The following is a 10,929-nucleotide window of genomic DNA, read 5'->3' on the forward strand; positions in this document are numbered from 1 at the left end:
TGAGAAAGCTAATGATGATGATCATGAAACTTCTGATCAAGTTACTACTGAACCTCGTAGGTCAACCAGAGTAAGATCCGCTCCAGAGTGGTACGGTAATCCTGTTTTGGAGGTCATGTTACTTGGCCATGACGAACCTACGAACTATGAGGAAGCGATGATGATCCCAGATTCTGCAAAATGGCTTGAGGCCATGAAATTTGAGATGAGATCCATGTAGGAGAACAAAATGTGGACTTTGGTTGACTTGCCCAATGATCGGCATGCCATAGAGAATAAATGGATCTTCAAGAAGAAGACTAACGTTAACGGTAATGTTACTGTCCACAAAGCTCGACTTGTTGCAAAAAGGTTTTGGACAAGTTCAACTAGTTCACTATGATGAGACCTTCTCACCCGTAGCGATGCTTGAGTCTGTCCGAATCATGTTAGCAATTGCCGCATTTTATGATTATGAAATTTGGCAAATGGATGTCAAAACTGCATTCCTTAATGGATATGTTAAAGAAGAGTTGTATATGATGCAACCAAAAGGTTTTGTCAATCCAAAAGGTGCTAACAAAGTGTGCAAGCTCCAGCGATCCATTTATGGACTGGTGCAAGCCTCTCGGAGTTTGAATATACGCTTTGATAGTGTGATCGAAGCATATGGTTTTATACAGACTTTTGGAGAAGCCTGTATTTACAAGAAAGTGAGTGGGAGCTCTGTAGCATTTCTGATATTATATGTGGATGACATATTGTTGATCGGAAATGATACTGAATTTCTGAATAGCATAAAAGGATACTTGAATAAGAATTTTTCAATGAAGGACCTCGGTGAAGCTGCTTATATATTGGGCATCAAGATCTATAGAGATAGATCAAGACGCTTAATTAGACTTTCACAAAGCACATTGATACGTCTCCGTCGTATCTATGATTTTTGATTGATCCATGCCAATATTCTACAACTTTCATATATTTTTGGCAACTTTTTATACTATTTTTGGGACTAACATATTGATCCAGTGCCTAGTGCCAGTTCTTGTTTGTTGCATATTTTTTGTTTCGCAGAATATCCATATCAAACGGAGTCCAAACGGGATAAAAACTGACAGAGAATTTTTTTTGGAATATATATGATTTTTGGGAAGAAAAATCCACGCAAGACAGTGTCCGAGGGAGGCACGAGGCAGGGGGCGCGCCCCTGACCCTCGTGGCCACCCCGTAAGGCGGTTGATGCCCTTCTTTCGCTGCAAGAAAGCTAATATCCGGATAGAGATCGTGTTAAAATTTCAGCCAATCGGAGTTACGGATCTCTGGGAATATAAGAAACGGTGAAAGGGTAAAAATCTGAGAACGCAGAAACAGAGAGAGACAGAGAGACATATCCAATATCGGAGGGGCTCTCGCCCCTCCCATGCCATGGAGACCAAGAACCAGAGGGTAAACCCTTCTCCCATCTAGGGAGGAGGTCAAGGAAGAAGAAGAAGGGGGGCTCTCTCCCACTTGCTTCCGGTGGCGCCGGAGTGCCACCGGGGGCCATCATCATCACCGCAATGTTCACAAACAACTTCACCGCCATCATCACCAACTCTCCCCCCTCTACGCAGCGGTGTAACTCTTCTTTTACCCACTGCAATCTCTACTTAAACATGGTGCTCAACGCTATATATTATTTCCCAATGATGTATGGCTATCCTATGATGTTTGAGTAGATCCGTTTTGTCCTAATGGTTATTTGATGATAGTGATTGGTTTGAGTTGCATGTTTTATTATTGGTGCTGTCCTATGGTGCTCTCTGTGTCGCGCAAGCGTGAGGGATCCCCGCTGTAGTGTTGGGGGACTAATCCACGAGCATCTATGGGACCGGCGGACCGAGTCCCTTTCGGTTCGACGGGGGCAAGGGTCGCACGAAGAGCGGATCGAGGCGAAGCACACGAGCAGTTTACCCAGGTTCGGGCCGCACGGATGCGTAAAACCCTACTCCTGCTTTATGGTTTGTATTGAGTTCTTGCTCGGGAGCGCGGAGTGCTACAGTACACCCCAGCAGCTAACGAGACCGAGCGTGAGTGTTCTCTTCCTCCCCTCCTCTACGTTGCGCATGGGCCTCCTTTTATATGCTCAAGGGGTCACCGACAGGTGGCAATGTAGACAAGGGTAAAAATGGAAAGGTGTTGCGGTTGGTACAGCTACCTGCTATAGTGTATCATACCTAACCCTGATGGCAGGGGACCAGGGCATTAAATGCCCGTCTGCGTCGCCTAAATAGTGCAAAAGGGACCGTCAGGGACGCCACCGCTCGCCACGATGGCAATCTTGTCAGTGCCGCTTGCCACCGCGCACCGCTGGCTGCACAGCCTCCCGCCACGTACGCCTGGAAGAGTCCCAGAGCGACATGTTGGTGGATGTGCTGGAGCGCGGACAAAGAGTGGTGGCTTACTGCGGCAAGCGCCTTGCCGCGGTCGTTGTCTTGTCGCGTCCGGGAGCTTGTCGCTCACCGGGCCTTGCCGGGACGCGTGGCGCATCGTGGCAAGTTCCTTGAGATGCCTTGGTTGGCCTTCCCGGCAAGCTCCTCTTGCCGGGGTCTTGTCTCCTTGGCTTGGATACTTTGTCCTTGAATGGCTCCAAAGGAACCACGGAGGACCTTGGCGGTCACCCGGCAAGCCTTGCCGCGGGATGCTGTGACTGCCCGTGCACAAGTTCGGGATACTAGGGTACCCCTACTCTAGTACACCAACAGGAGCCCCCGGGCCTGGGCCATACACAGTTCCGAGCGCTGTTGGGCCAGGCCCAAAACAGGGCACGGGCACGCACGTCCTGGGTTTCGCCGTATCTCTCCCCGTATCCACCGCGCTCTTCCTGAACAGCACGCGTTGAATGCGGCGCCGTGGGATAGATCGTGGGTGGTTTCTTTATTCGGAAAGGCGGAACGTCCGCCACCTCCCTCTTTATAAGCATGGGAAACAGGGGTAGCTCACCCATTCGCCGGTTGCTACTCCAATCTCGGAAACCTCTGCCGCTCCCTCATCTTCCCAAAGCTGAAAGAGAGCAGCGCCCCGCCCCCCATCGCCACCAGCACCACCAACGCCGTCGACCTCCTCCACCACTTCCGCCATGGCTCCGAGAGCCGACAAAGGGAAGGTTTTGAAGTCGACCGAGGCGCAGCGGCTTGCGGCGCTGCGAAAGGAGCGGGCAATCTTCCCCCCCAAGCTCGCCGCGAGGGAGCTGAGGGAGAATTACTACCACTTCTGGTCGACGGAGACGCGAGCGCATCCGCGCACGAAGGTACTTCCAGCCGCCGCTTGGAAAATGGCTCCAAACGGATATCCTTTCTTCGCCTTGTTCTTCTACTGCGGGCTCTGCCCGCCCTTCTCTGAGTTTTTCTGCGATATTATGAACACCTATGGGTTCCACCTCCTTGACTTCACCCCCAATGCTGTTCTGACCATGGCAGTTTTCGCACATCTCTGCGAAAACTTTGTCGGAGTCTATCCCAATGTAGCCCTTTTTTGCCACTTCTTTATGCCCCGAGTAGAGAAAGGAGAGCCTTTATCCGGCGGAATCGCCTGGATCTCGAGGGCCGGCAAGAAGGACACTTATCTGGAGGGAGAGTCCGCGGCAAGTGGGAGGAATGGAGAGCAGACTGGTGCTGGATTGTCGAGGAGAACCCGCAGCCGTTTACCGCCCGGCGCCAAGCCCCAGTAGCACGCGGGAGCGATGGGAGTGATGTGGCCCAGGAAGACGATAGGCTTAAGATTGCCATCACCCGGATCCAACGCCTCAGGATTGCCGGGCTCACTGTAGGCGCTGTTGGCGCAGATTTTCTTCGCCGCCGCATCGCCCCCCTGCAGGAACGGAGGAGACCCGCCTGGGAATTCAAGAATGCGGCGGATATCATGAGGCTGCGTCCGGGCCTCAACTTCAACTTCACTATTCTGGAGCTTAACACGATGCTCCAGGAGCTGTTCAAGTACGACCCTCAACATCCCGAAGTGTTCAGGTTGCCGAAGGGTGTCGTTCCGCTGTGCAACAACTCCGCGCTCGACCGCATCCGTGCAATGATGCCGCTGTGCGATTCGCATGGAATTGTCCCAACTTGTCAAGAGCCTGCAGACGACGTCGTGCAGGAGTTCTTTGACGGCTTGGTAGAAGTGCCGGTCCGCTCCGACGAAAATGATAGCCTCACCCGTGACACCACCGATGCGGAGATGACACGCATCGCCACTAGGCTGGAAGAGGTGGCGGCAGCCGCAGCCGCTGGCGAATTAGGATTCACCATGGAGGAGGCAGAGGCAGCAGAGGCGGCAAGTCGTGCCGAGTGAGAGGAGCCCGTCGGCGAGAAAGAGCTTGCCGGGCATGACGTTGAGTCGAGCGAGCCCGCCGAGGATACGAGCGGCTCACTGGAGATCAACTCCTCTTCCTCCTCATCTTCAGGCAGCTCGCCGCAAGCAGAGCCTCCATCCCCACCAAGAAGGCGTCTCCGCAAGGCCGGGGACGTAGCGGGGCGGCGGCCGAGTGAACAGTCGCCGCGCCGCGCGACACGCTCCACCGCGGAAAGCACTGTTGCTGCGGGAGCACCTCACGCTGTTGCGGCAACTGGAGCGGGGTCCGCCCGGACCACCGCTTCTGCTCCTGCCGCTTCTCATGCTGCGGCGGCAGCCGGAGCGGGGTCGTCTCAGACCACCGCCACTGTTCCCGCCAAGCGGCCAAGGGAAACTACTCCTCCGCCTCCTCGCGCCGGACATGAGCCGGACTTCGACTTCTTCGCGTTCAGCTCCGACGAGGAAGAAGAAGAGTAAGATTCTCTTGTTGTACTTGTAGTTCTTCAATTCTTGCTGTTTTGTCTTGTATCTCATTTGCTTTACTCTGAACTTATTCCTTTTTAGGACTCTGGCCCAGAGAGCAGCGAAGAGAGCCAAGGTCCCGGTGATTGTCATCGAGGAAGAACCCACCGCGACAGCAGGGGGTGCGTTCGAGACAACCTTGCCGGACCCGGCAACTGTTCTCCAGAGCAGCCCCCAGCGTAAGTATATGGTTCGCTTTCCGCTGTTAGGCGCGCATGGATACTCTTTCTTTGCTGACATTTGACTGTTGGTTTGTGTTGGAGCAGAGCATCCCCACCAGGAGCGCCCGGAGGCCGCCCCCGAAATGCCAAGGGAGAGTCCTCCGGCAAGGGAGAGTTCTCCGGCAAGGGACAGCACCAGCGTCCCCCCGGCGGCGGAGACTACGACTGCTGAACCCAGTACAGGTAATCTTCTCTTCAAAGCTTCCCTTGGGTTCTTCTTCTTTTTGGGTATTTGCTTGACTTTTCTCACTTTTCCGGCCATTAGACCCATCTGCTGCGGAGTCGATGGAGACCGAGGTTGCTGCCGACGACGCCGCTGCCACTGAAGAAGCAGCCGGCGCTGATGATCCCGCCGGCGACGAGGCCGCCAAAGCTGCCGCCGCAGCAGCTGGCGAGGGGTCTGGCGATCGCACTAACGGCCCTGAGGCCGTAGGAGCGCCAGGCGCTACGTCGACCGCCGACCCGTCCGCCGCTGCCGCAGCGCCAGGCTCCGAAGAGCCCCAGCCAGGCTCCGTCCGCTGCTGCCGCGTCTACTTGAAGGTCAGCGATGGCGTCTTCATCAACCTCCCTTGGGCGTCAAGCTCCAGGGCGCCGGTCAAGGGAGAGAGCTTTGATGGAGAGGTGCTCGCCTCCGCTGGGCTGACGCTAGTTGACGCACCGAGCAGCAGCAGCGGCGAGCTTGAGGAGGAGCGGCTGCTGCGGAAGCTGTTGTCGCTCTACCATGCGCGGCAAGCCAAGCTGGAATCCCGCGAGGCGCTTGTCGCGAAGGCGGGAGCAGACATCGAGAAGCATGCGGAGGTGCTCCGGGTCTCAACCAGGAAGCTCTTAGGTCCCTGGCAGAGGAGCGAGAGCAACTCGCCGAAGAGAAGAAGGCCTTCTTCCTCGAGAAGGCCGAAGTTGAAGAGCAACAGCGGCTTGCCGCTGAGAAGCTGTCTTCGCAGGAGGGCGAGCTGGTGCAGCGGAAAGTTAACCTCGACAGCCACGAGGAGGAGCTTGCCGCGCGTGAGCAAAAATTCAGTGGAGCCCTTAAGCAAGCAGAGGATGCTGCCGCAGTTGCCGAGGCCGCCAAGAAGGAGCTGGAGACGAAGGTGGCGCAGCTAGAGGCCGATCTCAAGGCGAGTGGTGAAGAGTTTGCCACGCTCAAGCGTGAGCGGGAGAAGGACGCCCACAGCAACTCAGAGCTGCAGGTTCGTCTCGCTGAGAAGGGCAAAGAGCTTAGCGCCGCCAAGGACTCCAACGCAGATCTTGAGTTGAAGCTGACCACTTTAACCAAGACGCTGGACGGCGCCAGGGAGCAGGAGGTGGCCTTGAAGGAGGGTCTCATGAATGCTGCCGCAGATATCGACAGGGAGCTGGCGCAGCTGGGGGTGGAGGATCTCGGGTATCCCTCTGATGAGAACCTCCAACCCAGCGCCAAGCTCACCTTGTTCTTCAAAGGCATGGCAACGGCCCTCCAGCGGCTCCGGGAGAAGATCCCAAAGCAGCTGGCCGACGAGTCGCGCAAGATCTGCGCGGGAGCTCTTCAAAAGGTGTTGGTGAAGGTGGCCTTCCGCAACCCGGGCCTCAACCTCACCAACGTCCTCAAGACCCTGCCGCCGGATGCTGATCTGGAGGCGCTCAAGACCCTTGTCGCACCCATTGTGGATAAGGTGAGCGGGATCAAGAGGATTGAAGGCGATCGCGTAGACTAGGCCGCCCGTTTTCTTCTTTTCTTGTCGCTGCTGGTCATGTTATGAGAACAATCTGTTAGAGCCGCGACAAGCTACCTTGTAATATAACTCTATTCCGGGTAATGATTGCAATGTTATTCCCTTTACTTGATTCCTCCCTTTGTATGTTTTTGCCCTACGCTTTTAGGAAACTTGCCGGTGCAGGCACCTTAGCCGCGAGCGCTGAGTGCGGGACGTCAGCAGCCTGCTGGCGGTGCCGCTACCGACAAGAAACCTTGTCGCAACTAGTCGCAGCTCACATAAGTTGTTGAGCGGACTCGAAACAAAGTAAGGGCGCAACTAGCTACGAGTTGGTTCCTCCGCGCACAGGTTTTCCATACAAAGTGCGGTCGTTCAAGGGAGATAACATAAAATTTTAAAAAATCTGATTGCTCAAACTTTGGCAACTTAGCTTTTCTGTTGTTTGCTTCTCGATGATGCGAAATTGTTTGCTTCCCGGTAAGGCGAAACTTTCTTGAACGACGCCTGGTCCATACCATTATCTTCTCCTCTCCCCCCGGCAAACTTGTGGGCGAGGGAACCTTCCTTTCCTTGAGAAAAAAGAAAGAGGAGAAAATAAAGATATGGAGCCTTACGGCTCGTTATTGCTTACCGGGGAGTAGGTGCTGCACAAAGTGTCAGATCACATATGCAAAAAATAGAAAGCATGAAATTGACAAGATGTGCGGAGCATATGAGCTTTACTTATGCACGGGGTCTACGCCCGGCTTTGTACAAAGGATTACATGCAACAGCGGCAAGACTTGTACAAAAGGTGGTTGCCGGAACAGGTTCCGGCAACCGCGCCTTACGGGTAAAACTTACGAAGATGCTCAATGTTCCAGGAATTGCTCACCGGAATGCTATCTTCGGTCTCAAGGCGGACAGCGCCAGGCCTAGTGACTCGTTTCACCCGGTAAGGGCCTTCCCACTTCGGCGTCAACTTGTTGGAATTCTTGGCGGACTGAACACGCCGAAGAACAAGGTCGCCTTCCTCGAGACTTCTGGCGTTAACTTTGCGGCTATGGTAGCGGCGCAAAGCTTGCTGGTAGCGAGCAGCTCGTACAGCAGCCTGAAGACGGTCTTCCTTAAGGAGTAGCGCGTCATCTTGTCGCAGCTGCTCTTGCTCAAGCTCATCATAAGCGAGCACTCGAGGGGACCCGTATACGAGTTCCGTGAGGAGAACTGCCTCTGCTCCATAGACTAGAGCGAAAGGTGTCTGGCCAGTGGCTCAATTTGGTGTCGTCCAGATCGACCAAAGAACCACCGGCAGCTCCTCGATCCAGTTTCTTCCGCACGTGTGCAGCCTGTCAAAAGTCTTGGTCTTGAGCCCACGCAGCACTTCAGCATTTGCCCTCTCCGCTTGACCGTTGCTTCTCGGGTGAGCAATAGAAGCGAAGCAGACCTTGGTGCCAAGATCTTGGACGTACTGCATGAAGGTGCGGCTCGTGAATTGCGTACCGTTGTCGGTGATTATCCTGTTAGGGATCCCGAAGCGGCAAACAATCGACCTGAAGAACTTGACTGCTGACTGTGCTGTCACCTTCCTCACTGCTTCCACTTCCGGCCACTTTGTGAACTTGTCGATTGCAACGTACAAGTACGCAAAGCCCCCGACTGCTCGGGGAAAGGGGCCGAGGATGTCGAGCCCCCAGACCGAAAATGGCCAGGATAAAGGGATCGTCTGGAGAGCTTGAGATGGTTGGTGTATCTGCATGGAATGGAACTGGCACGCTTCACACTTGGTTACTTGTGCAATTGCATCCTGGAGGGCTGTCGGCCAAAAGAAACCTTGCCGGAATGCTTTGCCGGCAAGTGCTCTTGCGCCAATGTGGTGACCACATATGCCTCCATGTATCTCTGCCAACATCTTTTGTCCGTCTTCCCGGTGAATACACTTCAATTTCACACCGTTGAGTCTTCTTCTGTACAGTGTGTTGTCGACAAACTGGTACATACTTGACTGCCGGGCTACTCTTTCCGCTTCTTCTTGCTCTTCGGGAAGTTCTCCTGTCTGAAGGAAACGGACAATCTGCTGTGTCCATGCTGGAGCTTGTGGCTCGATAACAAGGACTAAAGGCAAATCTGCTGCTGCGGGAACATCCGCTTCTACGGCGAGAACCGGCGGCTCTGCCGGAGCTTGACGTTCCCCGGCAAGCTTGCCGGAGCAAAACTTGTCAGGAGTTTGTGCTTCAACGGAACAAACCCTAGGGCTTGCCGGAGCAGACTGCTCCTCAGCGCTCTTGGCGTTGATCTTGGGGACCTTCTTGGCGGCGGCTTCGGGAAGCTCTGCCGGAAAATAGTCACCAGAAATCAACTTCCTCTTCTTGCTCTGTCCAGTTGATGGTGTTACAGACGGTTGAGTCAGCTTGAGCACAAAGATCCCTGGTTCCACAGGTAACTTAAGTGCGGCGCACTTTGATAGGCCATCGGCAATGGCGTTCTGAGCTCTTGGAACATGCTCCATCTGTAGGCCATCAAAGTGCTCTTCTAGCTTTCTCACTTCGTCGACGTAGGCTTCCATCAACGTACTCTGATAGCTCTTGTTCACTTGGCGGACGACAAGCTGCGAGTCACCCCTGACAATGAGCTTCTTGATCCCAAGGTCTGCCGCGATCCTGAGACCGGCAAGCAAGCCTTCATACTCTGCAGTATTGTTTGTTGCTTGCTCCTTGGGAAAGTGCATCTGGACTACGTACTTGAGGTGCTCTCCGGTGGGTGCGACAAGCAGCACGCCAGCACCGGCGCCTTGCAGTGAAAAGGCACCATCAAAGTACATCAGCCACTCTTTGCTTGCTTCCTCGACGGGGATGCTCATTTCTGGAATTTCTTCATCTGGTGTTGGCGTCCATTCTGCTATGAATTCTGCCAATGCTCTGCTTTGGATAGTTGAAGTACTCTCAAACTTGAGGCCAAAGCTTGACAGTTCCAGTGCCCACTCAACAATCCTACCTGTCGCTTCTGGATTCTGTAGTATCCTCTTCAGCGGAAAACGAGTGACAACTGTGATCTCATGTGCTTGGAAGTAATGGCGCAGCTTTCTCGAGGCCATGAGAAGGCCGAAAAGCAATTTCTGCACGCCAGAGTACCTTGACCTAGCCCCCTACAGAAGGGAACTGACAAAGTAAATTGGGCGCTGTACCATTCTCTTCTGTATCTCCTCGCGCGTCTGCGCAGATCCATCATTGTCGGGACCAGAGCTTGTCGGGGAAGCCCCCTGCTTGTCGCTGGATGCGCCTGCCATGGTTGCTGGCTCGTCATCTGCCTCCCTCTCTGCTACTAACGCAGCACTAATCACTTGATTGGTTTCCGCTATATACAGCAGCAACTTCTCTTGTGGCTTAGGTGCGACAAGTGTTGGAGTGGAGGACAGGTATCTCTTCAAGTCTTGCAGCGCAGCCTCTGCTTCCGGAGTCCATTTCATTGGACCTGCCTTTTTCAATATTTTGAAAAACGGCAGGGCGCGCTCAGCAGACCTAGAGATAAACCTGCTGAGAGCAGCCACGCAACTGGCAAGTCTTTGTACATCCTTGATGCGCTTTGGTGCTTCAATCTGCTCAATGGCCTTGATCTTGTCGGGATTGGCTTCGATTCCCCGCTGAGACACGAAGAACCCGAGAAGCTTGCCGGAGGGGACTCCAAACACACACTTCTCGGGGTTGAGCTTGAGGCTGATCTTGCGCAGATTTGCAAAGGTCTCGTCTAAATCTTGAATCAGAGTTGCCTTGTCCTTGCTCTTGACCACTATGTCATCCATGTAGGCTTCCACATTTCTGTGTATTTGTGGCTCGAGAGCGACATGGACTACCCTTGCAAATGTTGAACCAGCATTTTTTAAACCGAAAGGCATCCGTATGAAACAGTACGTGCCACATGGGGTGATGAATGCGGTCTTCTCCTCATCCTCTTCTGCCATGAAGAACTGATGGTATCCTGAGTATGCGTCAAGAAATGAAAGCAAGTCACATCCGGCCGTGGAGTCAACAATCTGGTCAATGCACGGCAAAGGAAATGGGTCTTTGGGACAAGCTTTGTTAACATCGGTAAAGTCGATACAAAGTCTCCATTTCCTGTTCGCCTTGCGCACGACTACAGGATTGGCCAACCACGTAGGATGGAGCACTCCTCTGACAAGGCCTGCTGCTTCCAACTTCTTGATCTCTTCTGCG

Source organism: Triticum urartu, chromosome 3A (genome assembly GCF_056163025.1).
Source record: "Triticum urartu cultivar PI428250 chromosome 3A, HENAU_Tu73, whole genome shotgun sequence".
Taxonomy (NCBI): Eukaryota; Viridiplantae; Streptophyta; class Magnoliopsida; order Poales; family Poaceae; genus Triticum; species Triticum urartu.